The sequence below is a fragment of the Rattus norvegicus genome, chromosome 11 (genome assembly GCF_036323735.1).
Source record: "Rattus norvegicus strain BN/NHsdMcwi chromosome 11, GRCr8, whole genome shotgun sequence".
Taxonomy (NCBI): Eukaryota; Metazoa; Chordata; class Mammalia; order Rodentia; family Muridae; genus Rattus; species Rattus norvegicus.
In genome coordinates, this window is record NC_086029.1 from 68,777,421 (window position 1) to 68,792,892 (window position 15,472).

Sequence of the window (15,472 nt, forward strand, 5' to 3'; positions counted from 1 at the left end):
TGTCTTACTCAGGGTTTCTATTCCTGCACAAACATCATGACCAAGAAGTAAGTTGGGGAGGAAAGGGTTTATTCAGCTTACACTTCCACATTGCTGTTCATCACCAAAGAAATCGGGACTGGAACTCAAGCAGGTCAGGAAGCAGGAGCTGATGCAGAGGCCATGGAGGGATGCTGCTTACTGGCTTGCTTGCTTTTTTGTAGAACCCAAGACCACCAGCCCAGGGACAGCACCTCCCTCAATGAGCTGGGTCCTCCCACCTTGACCACTAGTTGAGAAAATGCCTTACGAAAATGCCTCATGAAGAGATTTCCACAACTGAGGCTCCTTTTCTGAGATAACTCCAGCTTGTGTCAAGTTGACACACAAAATTAGCCAGTACATGACCATAGGACTTTTATACTCTTTTGTGAGTATGCATGTGCTTCCAATATTTCTTTCAACTTGGGCTGCCACATTCTATCAAGCAGAGGGGAACTTGAAGCAGTATGAATTATGTGACAGAGGAAATTGAGAGGTTCTATCTTCCCTGTCTTAGTGTGATGCTATTCTTTTTTTTTTTTTTTTTTTGTTCTTTTTTTCGGAGCTGGGGACCGAACCCAGGGCCTTGTGCTTCCTAGGCAAGCGCTCTACCACTGAGCTAAATCCCCAACCCCCGATGCTATTCTTAATTGTCAACTTGTTTACATCTGAAGCTCTAACCCAAAAGTAAAGGACATACTTATAAAGGATTTTTTTTTTCGCTTCATTTTCACTGGGTGGATCTAGTTCTAGTTCAGACCTTTGAGGTTGGAAGACACATGCCTTTGATTCAGACCTAGAGGCAAGAAGATATACCTATGAGTACACAGAAGAAGAAAGCTTTTGCTCCTTACCTCCTTGTTGTTGCCTTGCTAGGCCATCCAGCCCTTCATTGGCATTAGAGCCTACTTCTTTGAGATGTCAACATATACTGAAATATATTGAAGACCAGATGAGACATCCAGCATTGCAGACTGAACAATTACTGGATTCTTAGACATTCTGTTCACAGCTAACCATTGTTAAATTAGATGTACTGCAGCTTGTATATCATTCTAATATATGATATAACATATATTCCAATATATATTTATATATGCATTTATATTTGTGTGTTTGTGTGTGTTTATAGAGATATTCTATCTGTAAATTTTGTTACTCTAAAATATACTGTCCCATTACTTCATTTGCAAGCTGGAAATCTAGATGGGGCAGGCTTTTGAGCTATTCCAATTACATCCCAGTCGTACGTACCGTATTACTTGCTGTTTCTCCTGGCCACGTGCTCACAGTTCATCTCTTTTCATGGCAGCCTCATTCTCTTCTCTATACTTTCTCCTTCCTCCAGTCTCTCCTGAGACCCCTAACTCCATCCTCAAGTCGGGTGTTCTCTCTCTACTGACAGTCACAGGATCTAGCCTTCTACTAACCAGTTAACTTTAAACTTGGGATCAAGGTTTATATAACAAAGGCTAGTGTATGTAGGAATTCATTCCTCTTGGGGCAACCAGATATTGGGGTACAGAATTTAGCATTTGAAAACAGCATCACTGGACCAACCCCCAACATACACCTAATAATATATTTTATAAAATTATGTTTCTGCTACCTAAGTTGAGGAGGTAAATTTGATTAGTTATAAGTACAACAATCTAGAAGTTAATATAAGTTGGAGTTTCTCAAGATAAAAAGTTATTATGCAGTTGAATTGATTAAGTGATTTAGGACATGTTGAAACCCAGAGAATTGCAGCAATAGACACTGGGAGTTGTGTAATCATTTACTGATCACAGGTGAGATTGGATTACTATAATAACTATCCATTATTCTTTATCTGAAGCATGCAGCACCTTATTGAAAGTGTGCTAATTGTTCCAGGAATTCATTAACAAACCTGCATGTGCCTAGGTTCCTACCTACTTGAGAACTGGCCATTTAATCATCCTTCAGGTGTGGTTACTCCCTGCATTAGTCACAGTTGAATAGAGTAATAAAACTTCTAGAATGAATCTCTCTCTCTCTCTCTCTCTCCCTCCCTTCTCTCTCTCTCTCCCTCTCTCTCTCTCTCTCCCTCTCTCTCTCTCTCTCTCTCTTATACACACACACACACACACACACACACACACACACACACTTGTGATTTACTGGAAAGACTACAGTTGCATTCCATTTAATCCACATTGGCTAGAAATAAACAAAATGTCCAAGAATCCAGTACTTGCTCAGTCCATGAGGCCAGATGTCTCAGCTGTTGTTCAGTATGTGCTAGACTATGAAAGAAATAGGCTTAATGCTGGTGAAGTAATGGAAATGCTTGCAAGGGTAGAGCAAGCAAGCAAAGAGCAAATGCTTCCTTATTTCATGTCCTTTTATAGGTTTCCAGCAGATGATGTGGCCCAGATTAAAGATAGGTTTCCCCATATCAACCGATCTAGATGAAACACATGTCTTTTCTAGCTCAAATGACCTGAAGAAAGAGTGTCTTTCTTCCTGAAGATCTGGATTAAAAAATGATCTTCCTACTTCAAATTAAACAAAATCCCTCATGAATGTGCCCTCCAGTTTTGGGTTTTAATTAATTCCAGACATAGTCAAACTAAGAACCAAGAATAGCCATCTCAAGTCCAACTAAAAAACATCTTAACCTGGCACACATACATATCTCCTTACATCATGACTAACTTCCAAATGGAAACAGTAATAATGTTTAACATGATGTAATTATCCCACCTACAACCACAAATGCATTATATATTTAACCAAGACATAATTATCCCTAACATGATATAAATGTGCTTTGTAAAACCACAAATGCATCATCATTAATTTAGAATAAGCAACAATGTCCCTTGAAGGACATTCTTTTGTATCTCAAACTGAAATACAATAACCATTGATATTCTCTTAATTGATGTGATATCACATGATAAAAAATTGAGAAGAGAAAATACAAATGTTGTTAAAAACATTCTTAACAAAATACATCAGAAACATATGTCAATTATAATCCTTTTTTAATGTAACTGGTCATGGGTCCATTTTTAGTATTTATAACTACCTTCCTGTATCATTCATTTTTTATTTCTTTGACCTCTGACAAGAACTGCAGCAGGTCTTGACTCTTTTTCTGAAGGAATGACCCATAACTTCCTTCCTGATAGGTCTGTGTCCTTTGTTAGCCTGTGGAATAGAGGCTATAGTTGTTTCTCATTGTCTTTATTCGCAGGAACAACAAGAGACACTCTAAAGAATCCCTTGACCTCCAAACATAATGTTTCTTACCCCCATTCCAGAGAAGCAATATGAATTTCTCATGATAATCTGGATCGATCACTCTTAAAATTTTATTTGTTCCCTAGACTGCAGGTTTAAGTGCATTAGACACCCCAAACGGTTAGGGGTAACTGTGAGATTCCAGTTTAGTAGAATATTTACCACTCTTGGCAGGAGCACTACACCCTCTGGAACTAAAACTTCTAGGTCAGCAGAATTTAAGGTCTAAGAAACAGGGAGGGAAATTTTTCCTAGTGGATCACTAGGGGTGACAGCAAATGCAACTATCATTCTTCCACCCTTTGACTCTTGGACCTGTGGCTCCTGGATATGAGAGAAACTATACCACATATTAGACACTGGTTCAAATTGAACACTTGTGATGCTCCCTAATGTGAATACAAATAGAAATGATGACACTCTGGTATCAGATTCAGGGAGACAGAGCAAAATTACTGGGGCTGAATGAAGGAGGAAGTTGGGGGAAGGGGATAGGGATAGGTCAGGTTAGGCAAAGATCATTGGCTGAAGGCTAGGGTACTGAGATGCTTCATTAGCATGGAGAGACATTCTAGGAATTTCAAGTGTCTCCTAAACTGGGTTTTTTGTTTTGTTTGTTTGTTTGTTTTGTTTTGTTTTGTTTTTTGAGAAAGGAGTTCCATCTGTAATTTCCTAAGGGTTGGGTAATATTCCACAGATAGGTTGTGTGGGGTCCGGGATTCCTCAGGTAAAGAAGAGGAAGCAGGACCAACAAAGGGAATCTGCCATTATGCAATGAGCTCAAGACTTTAGCAGCAAGTCTTCACAAAAGACACTGACTCAAAGCAAATACTGCCTTCTCTTCATAACTGTGCCATATCCCTCAAGGCTCCTGTCACCTAATTGATGCTATAACTGCATCTTCAATGTTTTTGTCGGGATGGCTGCTTCAGAATGGTAGATAACATGGTAAACCAGTGGGTTCCATAATCATGGGCTCATGATAGCACTTCTTTTCCTGTGAAATGAGTTCCTTGGTCTGTGGGAGCCGTATTGGCCTTAGTCTTAGATTGTAGGATCAAAAGCCTCTCCCTGTAACGCACAAGAAGTTTGCATTCATGGAATGTTTTCAGCCAGAACAAGACCCTTCTGGGTCTCCAGCAAGGTTGACCCCTGCTGAGCACTGCCCTTACATGTGGAAGCCTTTTGTCCCCAACTGGCAGTCTGGCCAGATACTTCTCACCTGAGTCAGAATTAGGCTGGCCTTCCTGGTTATTTTCCTAATTTATTCAGGTCACATAGTCGGTCCTTTGTTATGGAAGTCTCAGCCAGGGTTCCCCACTGTGCTTGGCAGATACCTGCTAAGTGCTGTACTTGGGATATACAGTTGGTCAATAAAGAAACCAGAGGCTCTTCCTCTTCTGGCTTGACACGAATAACCCGTGTGTGTGTGTGTGTGTGTGTGTGTGTGTGTGTGTGTGTGTGTGTGTGTGTGCGTTTCCCTCATCCCACAGGCTTTCGCCGGATTCTCGGTACCGTGTCAGTGCAGGCACCGACTGAAAGACCCCCAGAGAGGACCTTTCCCTCAGGAGGAGTCCCAAGCGCCCAATGACCGAGCCGAGTCCACTCGGATGCAATCAGCAAGAGGGTTTATTGGAAAACACAGGTACCTGCGGGCACACAGTCTCTTCGGAGGACTTGCGCGCCCAGCAGCTCCAGCATGGGGCTTTTATAGGGATTGGGGAAGCAGAAGCGGGCGTACAGAAGCAGATGCATAGTTACGGGGATTGGTGGATTCAAACGAGGCACATAGACATGTTCACATATGATTGGCTATTTCACATGATGAGGTAATAAGGTATAGCTACACACATTGGCAGGTTTGGGGCATCCTGGATGTCGGGGGCTGGGGGCTTATCTCTTCCTGCCAGGTGGCCTGTGAGTGGTACTCCTGGTCTGTTCTTCATTCCTTTCCTTTTATGGTCTGTTAGTTTTCACGGTGACTCGGCCCTAGGTATCTGGGCGTGCCTGGGCTCGTTCAAGCCTGTTGCAACTCTGAGTTAAGACTCATGGGGTGGGTCTTTCATTTTCCCCCATTTTCTTTTAGACTTGAGTAAAATCCTTTACTCAAATCGAATTCTAAGGAATCTCTTCCTGTTGTCTTACCCTCTGGTATTGTTGGGTGAGAACAAGCGTCTGAATGACTGAGAGTCTGTTCTTTATGAACTGCATCAATCTGTTTAGAATGCAGGGGCCAAAGAGGAAGATTAGGAGGAGGATGATTAAGGGTCCCATCAAGGTGGACACCAGGGTAGCAAACCAAGGGGATCGGTTAAACCACCCCTCGAACCAGCCTTGTTGGGAATCAAACAGCTTCTGTCTCTGGGCCAAGCGTTCTCGGAGCTTAGCCATGTTATCTCTCACTAATCCTGTATGGTCTGCATAGAAACAACATTCTTTCAGTGTAGCACACAGGTTCCTTCTTTAAGGAATATCAGGTCTAATCTTCTCCTATTCTGAAGGACTACCTCTGAGAGGGAGGTTAGGTATTCTTGGAGGTCAGCTAAAAAGTCTTTCACTCTTTTTATATCTGAGTCAATGGCAGTTCTGAATTCTCTATAAACCTTGCATTGCAGGGCAATGGCAGATGTCCTTGTGCTGCCCTTGCAGCACCTAGATAGCCTTAAGTAATTCTCAACTCTTTTTTTTTTTTTTTTCTTACTAAGTCTCTAGCATCAGGATTCCAATCTGGACACTATCTAAACCTGCACACCAAGGTCATGACTAGCTTTTAGAACTTCTAAACTTGTACAGATTGTGATCCCTGAGGCACAGTCCCAAGAAGTGTTAGGAGTACTAACATATGCAATGTTACATCATTTGTAATAGAAATCAAGCCTATCCCCACACCTATCTTGATAAAACCCGGGGCAAACATGAAATTAAGTCTAGGGAGCTTTTTGAAGATCTGATTTTCCCTCTAGGTCCCAGCTCTCAGCCCCAACAGCTAGTACACGGCTGGTGAGGGCTGAGAGTTGATGGCTGTCAGGGTGGTCAGCAGCACCAGGTACGGTCCTTTCCAGTGAGTATCTGGGTTCGGTGCCATCGTATGTAGCCGAGTCTCCGACCTGGAACTGGTGAGATGTCTCAGGGGTCCCCAGGGCATAGGCTGCTGCCAGCTCTGAGCAGATTTCTTTCTGTATCACCTGTAGGTCTTTTAGCCTAGCACACAAATCATTATTACTATGGCACTATGACATGTTGGTTCAGTAACATCATCTAATACAGTCAGGGGGACTGAGGCCCCATTTAAGATCTCAAAGGGGGTAAGGCTGAATCTGGGAGGGTATTTCTTGCTCTGAAGAGAGCAAGAGGGAAGGAGTGTCACCCAGTCTGTGCCAGTCTCCATGGTTAATTTGGTCAGGGTCTCTTTTAGAGTTCTATTTATTTACCCTACCTGTCCTGAACTTTGAGGTCTGTAAATACAATGTAATTTCCAATCGACCTCTAAATACTTGGCCACACCCTGGCTTACCTTGGCAACGAAAGTAGGGCCGTTGTCTGACCAGATTACCTTGGGCATTCCAAATCGGAGGAAGATTTCTTCCAGTATCTTCTTGATGATTGCAGAGGCCGTCTCTTGTTTGGTGAGGAAAGCTTCTATCTATTCCTGAAAAAGTATCTACAAGCACTAGGAGATACTTGTGATTATATTTTTCTGGTTTTATCTCAGTGAAGTTCACTTCGACTTTTCACCAAACTCTCTAGGTCTCTTTGCCCTGTTTGCTTGCTAAGCATTCACTTATTGACATACCTTATACTTTCTACTGCCTCTCTGGCTAAAATCTTAAAGTCTATTACATACACTTAACTACTTGGACAAACTTTTTATCTCCTAAATGAGTCCATTTCTGTATTTGGCAAAGTGAGTCTTTTCTTTGTTCTCTGGGGAGTATAGCTTCCCCCACAAGTGTGCCATTGTCCTTTATCTTTTAAGCAATTTGGGCCTTTTCTAAGTGAGGCCATCCCTTAGTCCGATCCTAGTTCTCAGTGGCTGTCTCTTGCAGGCCTGCAACCAGGATAGGCTCCTGCATAGCCATTTCCCGAGCCACTTTATCTGCTTTGTTACTGCCCAATGCCACTGAATCTCTTCCCTCCTGATATCCTGAGCAATGAATAGTACTCACAGTTGTTGGCTTCACCAGGGCATCCAAGAGATGGCAAAGGCATCTGCGGCACTGATGTACTGGGGGGGTAGAGGTTCAGCCATCCCAGATGACATTGTGTTGTCCACCATGGCAGCACCCACCTATCTCTGACCTTCATGAAGAGAACTGTTCCCGTCTGTGGACAAGGTAGCCTCGGCTTTCAGCAGGGGTCAATCAGCCAGTCGCAGAGGTCTTTCCTCCACCCATGGGCTTCTGCCAGTGCTTGACACTCGTGCTGTGGTGGCTCCAGGTCAGGATTGGGTAGCAAGGTGACCAGATTGCCCCCAACAGGTGGAGAATCTAGTCCATGGCAGCTGACCAGTGGTCCCATCTTTTGGGACACTCTATTCAAAGGCAAACATCAGCCACTCTATCACAGTTTAAGTCCTGGATTGGGTGATAATTGTTAGTGCCCGGCTGGCAGGAGTGATATGTTCCAAGTAGAACAGCGCTAAGCCATTCATCTCCCAGCATCAGGTACTGGTGCACTGAGACAGGTCTTAAGCTCCGCATACACAGTCTGTAGATATGCATACACATGGCCTCACCCAGCCATTTCAGCCCACGCAAGCCATTTTGGGGAGCAATTTTCTCATGAGCAAGGGATGGGGGCAGTCAGGGATGACTATGAACTAGTGGGTTACCCGGCCCACGCCAAGGTCCACTGTTCTTCGGGCAGTCCATAAGTATTGTTTGTTGCCAGTAGGCCCCTGTACCCAAGGTCTTTGGATACTGGCCCACTGGAGCATAGGAGCACAGAGCATTGGGTCCCTGTATCCATAAAACAACTGGGCAGGCTTCCCTCCTATCTCTGCACATAGCCAGCACTCCAGGACCGAGAGGCTCTCCAGTGTCCCCTCTTGTTCTTTCTGGGGCAGTCCCTGACCCAGTGTCTTTTTTTTCCTTTGCATTAGGCACACTGATCTTTAGCCAGGAATTCTCTTCTGTTGCCAGGTACTGTCTTCTTAGGTTCCCTAACTACTGTGGCCAGTATATGTTCCTCTCTTGTCTTTTATCTCTCTTTAGCTCTCTAGCTTCCTCTTCTTTTTGTCTCTTTTCTTCCCTAGCTTTCTGCTCTTTTTACCTTCTTTTCTCCTTCTCTTTGTTTAACCTTACTTTCTCTGTAACTTATACTAACTCTCAGCAACTTAGCTTAACCCTTCAAATTTCTGTAACTTTCTCTTCATACCCTTTCCTTATCTTAGCCAGATTGGTGGGGCATTTTCCAGCCCCTAGGAGACCCACCCTTGGAGCCTGGGGGCAGACCTGGCACTCCCTACCTTCAGGCGTCTGAAGAGAGCAGGCACAAGTGAGGGCCTTCTAGCCATGTCTGGAACATTCTTTCAGGCCTCTAGTAGGATTCTGTCTTTCCTCGGTGGTAAAGAAGACCTGTAACAGTTACTAACAAGCATCTCACGTGGGATGGTGAGAAAACAAGAAGGGAATCTAGAGGAGAGAGGTCCACTGAAGAGGACAAATAGCATTTAGTCACACAGCTAAACCAGGAGGCCTTTTTTTTGGACAAAAAGGCCACTGTAAATATAAGCACAAGCTTTGTCTATGAAACAGAAAGGCGAGCAGAGAGGCAGCCTAGCTGTTACTGGCTGTCTCTCTGGGCTTAGATTTTCCCTTAAGGAGTACCTACCTCCCTTCAGTGTCAGCTTGGTGGCTTTGCCTCTCAAGAGAACCAGCCTCCAAATGACACTAGGCTTCTAGTAACAACTAATAACAAAAGGATGGAGAGATGGTTAGAACCTGGGTGCTAAATACTAAGCAACTGACAAAAGAATTGTAACCAGTTCACCTGGGGCTTTCAGGACTTTAGTAACAGCCCTTTACCAAACTGTCTCAGTGGGCTATAGGCCCATGGAAAAGAAAACATTAATCCTGACTGGCAAAACAAAGTTCTTCACAGTTGTAGATTCTTTGAAACTATTTTAGGGGCTCTTTTTGTCCCCCAACCTGGGGCATTTTAACCATAGGGGCAGGAACTGGCTGCTGTGGGGATAGGACCAAAGGCACTCTCCATGTTAATGATGATCAGCGAGAAAAGTAATTTAATGTTGGAGACTGACTCCTCCCTTGGAATAAGGACAGCAGATAAGGCAGGCTTCCTTAAAGAACTTCTCTAAATGAGCGCTCTCCTACTGTGAGCAAATGTCAGAAATTCCTTTCCTGTTCTTGTTTTCCTTATAGCCCCACTTAGCTCTCAGCCCTTTTAGATCATTCTTCCTGTAGCATTTCTAACACAGCCTGTCCCTTTTTTATAGCCTGTTAACAGCATTTCTGAACTTTTAGGCAGCTACGCACTAAGTGCCATACCGGCTGAAACTCCACCTTTAAGATTCCTTACTCCCAAGGAAAATTTAAATCTTTCCCAGTTCATCACAGCTGGCTGCGAGCATAAGCACAGATAAAACACTATATGTTTTTGTTTTGTTTTTCTTTCCTTTTTTCAGAGCTGGGGACCGAACCCAGGGCCTTGCGCTTGCTAGGCAAGAGCTCTACCACTGAGCTAAATCCCCAACCCCCAAAACACTATGTTTTAAAAATTAACTTTGGCTATCAACCAACACACTGCCACTAGAGCGGGGTCTACAAAATTAAGTTTCTTACTCACTAAGCGTTAAGGGGACCAAGTAAAACGAACAAAGCAAACAGTTTCATGATTTCAAACACAGTCGTCGGTCCAAGATTTTAAACACAGTCGTCAGTCCAAATTCAAACACGAAACAAAAGTCAAAAAGACACTAACAGACACAACACGTCCAGAAAACCACAGTCAGGTCACAAAGAAGACAAACAATTCCAACAGTCAAACAAGTAACAAGCAGACGCGCCGCGCGGCTTCAGTACCAAACTGAAACCAAAAATTCAGACGGAGTCAGCGAGGGTCTTGGATCCTCTACTCCAATAAAATTCAGACAGAGTCATCAAGGGTGCGGATCCCTCCGAAAATGGACGGAGGTGCCACGGATCCGGATCTCCCTCTCCTCCAACCACCCTTGGAACGTCTTCCAGGGCTGCGGGGGAGAAGTCCGAGCTCGTCAGCTCCTTCTCTGGCCCGCCCAGATAGTCCCCAGATCTGAGCCTATTGATCGATCGTTCACAGGACAAGACACAACAGACAAGACAAACGCCGGCCGGCTTACCTCCCGGTGGGTGGTCGGTGGTCTCTGGGCAGAGGGTCTCCAAACCCCGGGCGAGCCCCCATAATGAAAGACCCCCAGAGAGGACCTTTCCCTCAGGAGGAGTCCCAAGCGCCCAATGACCGAGCCGAGTCCACTCGGATGCAATCAGCAAGAGGGTTTATTGGAAAACACAGGTACCTGCGGGCACACAGTCTCTTCGGAGGACTTGCGCGCCCAGCAGCTCCAGCATGGGGCTTTTATAGGGATTGGGGAAGCAGAAGCGGGCGTACAGAAGCAGATGCATAGTTACGGGGATTGGTGGATTCAAACGAGGCACATAGACATGTTCACATATGATTGGCTATTTCACATGATGAGGTAATAAGGTATAGCTACACACATTGGCAGGTTTGGGGCGTCCTGGATGTCGGGGGCTGGGGGCTTATCTCTTCCTGCCAGGTGGCCTGTGAGTGGTACTCCTGGTCTGTTCTGCATTCCTTTCCTTTTATGGTCTGTTAGTTTTCACGGTGACTCGGCCCTAGGTATCTGGGCGTGCCTGGGCTCGTTCAAGCCTGTTGCAACTCTGAGTTAAGACTCATGGGGTGGGTCTTTCATTTTCCCCCATTTCTTTAAGTTCACTTTAAAATAAGGGCCAGCACTTGGGAGGCCGAGATGGGAGTTTGCAGGCCAGCCTAAGCCACAGAATAAGATCTTGTCTCAAAATAAAAAGAAAGGACCTAGGATGACAAGTACCAAATAGAGGAAGGGACAGGCCAGAGCCTGAGCTTCCTTCTGGTCAGTCCTTAAAGTGCGGTCTCTGAACTGACACCAGTGAGGTCCAGGCACTTTCTCTGGAAGCGGGTCCCTTTTGCTCCAAGGGGTGGTGCCTCCAGAAGGTTTTTTCTGGTAAGAGGACTTGATGGCTGAATTACGCCTGCATGAAGACTCTCAGACAGAGCAGACAGGCTAATGGTACAAACGGCCCCAGTACACGCAGGTGTCTTAGGGCAGCTTGTGCTGCGGCCAGTAAAACTCAGACCCTGCAAGTGGCTCTGTGCCTCTGTGGCTGGTGAGAGAAAAGTCCTCAAGTCTGCTGCAGTGTTGTTAAAAGGCTCAAAAGTATCTGGTGTTTCGTTCTTCTCTAAGAGGTGCACAAGGATCCATACCGAGGAAAGTTTCCCTCATCCCACAGGCTTTCGCCGGATTCTCGGTACCGTGTCAGTGCAGGCACCGACATTGGTCAGAAGCAATACTGTGTGGAATATCATGAGTATTGGATAAGGCATTCTGTAAATCCATGAATGGTGGTTTGGGCAGAAGAATTATGGACAGGAAATTCAAATTCATAATGACAATAAGTATCTACTCCAGTAAGACAAAGCATTATCCTTTCCATGGAGGAAGTGGTCCAATGTAGTCACCCTGCCAGCAGGTAATTGGCTGGTAACCCCAGAGACTAGTGCCAAACCTAGGACTAAGTGTTGGTTTCTGATGTTGGCAGATCTGGCACTCAGCAGCAGCTATATCCAGGTGGGCCTTGGTGAGAGGAAGTCCATATTGTTGTGCTCATGCATAACTCCCATCTCTGCCACAATGGCCATTTAGTTCGTAGACCCATTGGGCAATAACAGGAATGGCTGAAGAAGAAAAGTCACTTTCCACAGAACTGGTAATCCTATCTAAATGATTATTGAATTTTTCATTAGCTGAAGACATGTTTTGATGAGCATTTAAATAGGACGCAAGTATCTTCACATCCTCTGTCCACATGCAGAGATCTATTCACATATTTTCCCCAGAAGTCTTTCTCACCAATTGTCCAATCATGCTCTTTACAATCCCTGACCATTCAGCAATGCATTGGCCATAGCCCATGTATCAGTCAATAATCACACATCTCACCATTTTTTTCTTCCAAACAAAATGTATGAGTATGTGTACTCCCCGAAGTTCTGTACTGTGAATATTTCCCTTGGTAAGGGTCTTTCAAGGTTGTCCCAGAAAGGAGTTGTTCTCTTTTGGGTGGTGACTCAGTAATGTACAGAATCATTAAGAAACTGGGTCCTAATCTTCTCTTTCTTAGACAACCTTCTATTGGGAAATCCCTTGAGGATACATAGTAGGCCACAGACAGTTTTGTAATGGGAATAGAAACCATAGGCATTTGGGCAAACTTCTTCATGTAACTTGCTTGTGCCTTCAGAACCTGCTCAGGACTTATCACATATATGTCGTGTCCATTTCATAATAGATTGCTGCTGTGCATGTCTTTCTTTATAACTTTGTAAGTGAGAAAACATGTAAATTGTGAAGGGTAAAGAGATTAGGTGGTATTACAATTTGGTGTCCCATTATCAAACACTTAGATTCCACTAGGACCAAATAGTAGGCCAAAAACTATAAATGGTGCATACTTGTTCCAGAAAGCCTAAAGCTCTGTACTGTGATTCAAAAATAGGTATCCGCCAAAAGCTCCAGACAGCTTCCCTATCTGCCACTGACACCCCAAGTTCCATCAGGTCTGCTGGATCATATGGTCCAAGTGCAAAGGTGGTCCAGACACAGTACCCTAGACCTGTTGAAGAGCCTTATTCTGTTCCAGGCAATACAAAGTTAGAATCTTTCTGAGTCCCATGGTAAATGGGCCTAAGTAACACCTGTTACTCATTCCTATGTGCTATCTCCAGAATCCAAATATGTCCATTAAACATGCTTCTTTCTTGGTAGTAGGAGAGGCCAGGTACAATAACTTAATGCTATCTTAGAAGGAATATGTCTGTGTGCCCCATACCACTGAACTTCTCAGAATTTCACTTAGGTAGAAGGCCCTTGAACTTTGGTTAGATTTATTTTCCATTCTTTTCTGTTCGTGAGTATTACTAGTGAGTTCAAAGTGGTTGGTACCTCCTAATCACTTAGTCCAATCATCATAACATCATCAATATAGTGCAACAATGTGGCATTTTGTGGAAAAGACATAGGATTCAGAGGCATTCTAGCTATGTCATGACACAAGGCTGAAGAGTTCATATATCCTTGAGATAAAACTGTAAATGTATATTGCTGGCCTTGCAAACTGACAGCAAGTTGCTTCTGGAGCTAAGTCTGACCTAGTAATAATTATGCTGTGAATGTTTTAACCTGACAGAGGTGAAGGACACTGATGACCGATACAACACATTTCTTTTCAGGGTCAGGATTGATTCCTTCAGTTAAAAATATTTCAGTAGATGTATGAATTCATGTATAAAATACTCATTTTCTATTACTGCTACTTCCTTAATTTTATATGATAGCACTTACAAGATATATCTATAGATTAGACTGAGGAGGGATGGGTCTTAGCTTGCATCCAATGGTACAGATCAAAGATAGTACCAGGGTGATTTCAGGGAGGTCACAAGAAGTGATCAGAAACAGACTTTTGAGAAGATCCCAGCCATGCATTAGTCAGTTTGACACTTTGGGTTACAGCTAAATTCTCAGCAATTTCTTCCATCCCCATGTTTAGTTAGAGTTGGACTGACTCTAATTCTATCTGTCTCTGCAAAACCCAAAGATATCCAAAGAGAAGAAAATTTTGTCTTCTTGGTGTCCTCCTAATATGTAGAGAAACGACATGAGGTGGCTGCTCTCTACCTGCTAGCTGTGAGGTGACTTAAGGATGTCTGTGAATTTCAACACATTAGGAGACAGAGAAAGCTTACTGTCTTAGCAGAGAATCCTGGTGTTCTGCAATTAGCTGCGTGCCCGAGGAAGTAGCCTTTGTGATTATTTTTTTCACGAGAAACTCACTTTGTTTTTAATTAAACTAAGCAACACATGAAAGATTTGGAGTACTGAAAGATTTCTCAGTCTGCAAGGAGTTTTGGGTCACCTTGAACCCAGATACACCATTGCTTGAGAAACGGAAGCTGTTGAGAATTAGAAGCTGTGAGAAATCTTTGTTCTGCTTACATGTAAAAGATGCTAGAGAATTCAATAAAGCATGCAGGGGTGCACAGTTAGTCTTCATTCCCTATATCCTGGTTAATACAACACTACTCTTGGGACCCCAGTGCATTAGACATTGACACTAATGCTCTTCTAAAAGAGAAGAAAGTCACATATTTCTCCTGTAATTATCTCATGCTCTCACTCATGGCCCTTAAACATTAGGAATGTCTTTCCTTTCTGTGACACTTCCTACTGGGCTGAAATGTAGAATTCAGAACCCCAGGTGATAGTCACTAGCCAGTGATACTGTGTATCCATCCCCAGTCCTGTGTGCTACCCAGCCATTGCCCATTTTAAACTGCTCAACTACCCAAAAGGATCCTTCACAGAAACTTTCTCCCTGTTGAGACCAACTAGTGTAGATTACTCATCTCTGGGAATGGAACACTGAGAGACTCATTTTCTGTTTATCCAACTCTCTGAAATGGTGATAGAACATTTTGACTTTGACATTATTTTTAACTGGACTGCAATTAGCAGATCATACTGACAAGACTAATTTTTTAAAAAAATCATTCCTACCAGGACGTGTCTCAACACAAACTTCTTAAATGAGTAGAGATATGAGAAGCTGTACTGTTTAAAATAGAGTGGGTCATGGAATAAGTGGGTAAGGGACTTTCCTCCTTAGATTCTGTCTCAACAGGGACAAAATGCTTCTAAGACTATGGCCCATTTATGTCCAGGGTACATGAACTAACATTTGTCTTCTTTATGATTGTAGATGCTTTAGATCTTTCCTTTAATCCTTTAAATTGTTTACAGTAATCTGTCTCTGTTTCCCATTTTATGATAAGGCTTATATGCATTTAAATGAATATTTCACATGCCACTCAAGGTAAGAATCCACTTCCTTCCTGCCTA

General features: G+C 43.6%; 1 long non-coding RNA gene across 1 annotated transcript; it reads right to left on the reverse strand.

The window, feature by feature from the left end:
• Positions 1 to 4,905: 4,905 nt before the first annotated feature.
• On the reverse strand, positions 4,906 to 14,962 carry LOC134480997 (uncharacterized). Its single transcript, XR_010056136.1, has 2 exons — positions 10,634 to 14,962; positions 4,906 to 6,495 (listed from the first exon to the last, which is right to left on the reverse strand). It is a non-coding gene; the product is annotated as an uncharacterized LOC134480997 (long non-coding RNA).
• Positions 14,963 to 15,472: the final 510 nt, after the last annotated feature.